Raw genomic sequence first — 3,729 nt, 5'->3', positions numbered from 1 at the left:
ACCCATAGAGACCCCACAGACCCCATAGAGACCCCAGCCCCATAGAGACCCATAGAGACCCATAGAGACCCCATAGAGACCCATAGAAACCCATAGAGACCCCAGCCCCATAGAGACCCATAGAGACCCATAGAGACCCCATAGAGACCCATAGAAACCCATAGAGACCCCAGCCCCATAGAGACCCATAGAGACCCATAGAGACCCCATAGAGACCCATAGAAACCCATAGAGACCCCAGCCCCATAGAGACCCACAGAGACCCATAGAGACCCCATAGAGACCCCAGCCCCACAGAGACCCATAGAGACCCCATGGACCCCATGGACCCCATAGAGACCCATAGAGACCCCACAGACCCCATAGAGACCCCAGCCCCATAGAGACCCATAGAGACCCATAGAGACCCCATAGAGACCCATAGAAACCCATAGAGACCCCAGCCCCATAGAGACCCATAGAGACCCATAGAGACCCCATAGAGACCCATAGAAACCCATAGAGACCCCAGCCCCATAGAGACCCATAGAGACCCATAGAGACCCCATAGAGACCCATAGAAACCCATAGAGACCCCAGCCCCATAGAGACCCACAGAGACCCATAGAGACCCCATAGAGACCCCAGCCCCACAGAGACCCATAGAGACCCCATGGACCCCATGGACCCCATAGAGACCCATAGAGACCCCACAGACCCCATAGAGACCCCAGCCCCATAGAGACCCATAGAGACCCATAGAGACCCCATGGACCCCATAGAGACCCACAGAGACCCATAGAGACCCACAGAGACCCCATAGAGACCCACAGAGACCCCATAGAGACCACACAGAGATCCATAGAGACCCCAGCCCCATAGAGACCCCATAGAGACCCCAGCCCCATAGAGACCCACAGAGACCCATAGAGACCCCATGGACCCCATAGAGACCCCAGCCCCATAGAGATCCATAGAGACCCATAGAGACCCATAGAGACCCCATGGACCCTACAGAGACCCCAGCCCCATAGAGACCCATAGAGACCCCAGCCCCATAGAGACCCACAGAGACCCACAGAGACCCATAGAGACCCCATAGATCCCATAGAGACCCCAGCCCCATAGAGACCCATAGAGACCCCAGCCCCATAGACCCCATAGAGACCCCACGGAGACCCACAGAGACCTATAGAGACCCCATGGACCCCATGGACCCCATGGACCCCATAGAGACCCCATAGAGACCCCATAGAAACCCATAGAGACCCCAGCCCCATAGAGACCCACAGAGACCCCATAGAGACCCCATAGAAATGCATAGAAACCCATAGAGACCCCAGCCCCATAGAGACCCATAGAGACCCCATAGAGACCACACAGAGATCCATAGAGACCCCAGCCCCATAGAGACCCCATAGAGACCCATAGAGACCCCAGCCCCATCGAGACCCACAGAGACCCATAGAGACCCATAGAGACCCCAGCCCCATACACCCCATAGAGACCCCACGGAGACCCACAGAGACCTATAGAGACCCCATGGACCCCATAGAGACCCCATAGAAACCCATAGAAACCCATAGAGACCCATAGAGACCCCAGCCCCATAGAGACCCATAGAGACCCCATAGAGACCCATAGAGACCCCATGGACCCCATGGACCCCACAGAGACCCCATAGAGACCCCAGCCCCATAGAGACCCACAGAGACCCCATAGAGACCCATAGAGACCCCATAGAAACCCATAGAGACCCCATAGAGACCCATAGAGACACATAGAGACCCCATGGACCCCATGGACCCCATAGAGAGCCCACAGAGACCCCAGCCCCATAGAGACCCACAGAGACCCCATAGAGACCCATAGAGACCCCATAGATCCCATAGAGACCCCAGCCCCATAGAGACCCATAGAGACCCCATAGAGACCCCATGGACCCCATAGAGACTCCAGCCCCATAGAGACCTATAGAGATGCCTTAGAGACCCATAGAGACCCCTAGACCCCAGCCCCATAGAGACCTATAGAGACCCCATAGAGACCCATAGACCCCATAGAGACCCCATAGAGACCCCATAGAGACCCCTAGAGACCACATAGAGACCCCATAGAGACCTATAGAGATCCCTTAGATATGCATAGAGACCCCATAGAGACCCCAGCTCCATAGAGACGCCATAGAGACCCCATAGGCCCCACAGACCCCATAGAGACCCCATAGAGACCCATAGAGACCCCATGGAGACCCCAGCCCCATAGAGACCTATAGAGACCCCATAGAGACCCATAGAGACCCCAGCCCCATAGAGACCTATAGAGACCCCTTAGAGACCCATAGAGACGAGACCCATAGACCCCATAGAGTCCCATAGAGACCCATAGAGACCCATAGAGACCCCACAGAGACCACAGAGAGACCCATAGAGACCCCAACCCCACAGACCCAACAGAGACCCATAGAGACCCATAGAGACGCCATAGAGACCCCAACCCCACAGACCCAACAGAGACCCATAGAGACCCATAGAGACCCATAGAGACCCCATAGAGACCCCAACGCCACAGACCCCACAGAGACCCATAGAGACCCATAGAGACCCCAACCCCACAGACCCCACAGAGACCCATAGAGACCCCATAGAGATCCATAGAGACCCCAACCCCACAGTGACCCCACACCGGCCCCACACTGGCCCCACGCTGACCCCACACCGGCCCCACGCTGACCCCACACTGACCCCACACCGGCCCCACGCTGACCCCACACTGACCCCACACCGGCCCCACGCTGTCCCCACACCGGCCCCACACCGGCCCCACGCTGTCCCCACACCGGCCCCACGCTGACCCCACAGTGACCCCACACCGGCCCCACGCTGACCCCACAGTGACCGCACACCGGCCCCACGCTGACCCCACAGTGACCCCACACCGGCCCCACGCTGACCCCACAGTGACCGCACACCGGCCCCACGCTGACCCCACAGTGACCGCACACCGGCCCCACTCTGGCCGCGGACCGGGCCCAGCGCGCACCTGCCCGCGGCGCCGCCCCCAAATCCCGGCACAAAGCGGCTTTGATGGCATCAAAGGGAGCCTTGTGCGACACCGCCACCGCCACCCGACACCCGACACCGCCACCCGGCACCGACACCGCCACCCCCACCCCGGCACCGCCACCCGGCACCGCCACCCCCACCCGGTACCGCCACCCCCACCCCCCACCCCGACACCGACACCCCCACCCCGGCACCGACACCCGGCACCGCCACCCCCACCCTGTACCGACACCCCGACACCGACACCGCCACCCCCACCCCGACACCGACACCCCGACACCGCCACCCCCATCCGGTACCGCCACCCTCACCCGGTACCGACACCCTCACCCGGCACCGCCACCCGACACCCGGTACCGACACCCCCACCCGGTACCGAAACCCGGCACCGCCACCCCCACCCGATACCGACACCCGCACCCCTGCACCGCCACCTGGCACCGCCACCCCCACCCGGTACCGACACCCCCACCCGGTACCGCCACCCGGCACCACCACCCACACCCCGACACCGGTACCGACACCCGGCACCCGCACCCGCACCCCGACACCGACACCCGGCACCGCCACCCCCACCCGGTACCGCCACCCCCACCCGGTACCGCCACCCCCACCCCGGCACAGCCACCGCCACCCCTGCACCGCCACGGACACCCCGACACCGACACCCGCACCCCGGCACCGC

General features: G+C 61.5%; 1 pseudogene; it reads right to left on the bottom strand.

Moving 5' to 3' along the window:
* Window positions 1-226: 226 nt before the first annotated feature.
* Window positions 227-2,531, bottom strand: LOC137465665 (shematrin-like protein 1; annotated as a pseudogene).
* Between the last annotated feature and the right edge of the window lie 1,198 nt (window positions 2,532-3,729).

The sequence above is a fragment of the Anomalospiza imberbis genome, unplaced genomic scaffold (genome assembly GCF_031753505.1).
Source record: "Anomalospiza imberbis isolate Cuckoo-Finch-1a 21T00152 unplaced genomic scaffold, ASM3175350v1 scaffold_1007, whole genome shotgun sequence".
Lineage (NCBI taxonomy): Eukaryota > Metazoa > Chordata > Aves > Passeriformes > Viduidae > Anomalospiza > Anomalospiza imberbis.
The sequence above is the reverse complement of the archived record's forward strand: the minus strand, read 5'-3'. Positions and strand labels throughout refer to the sequence as shown.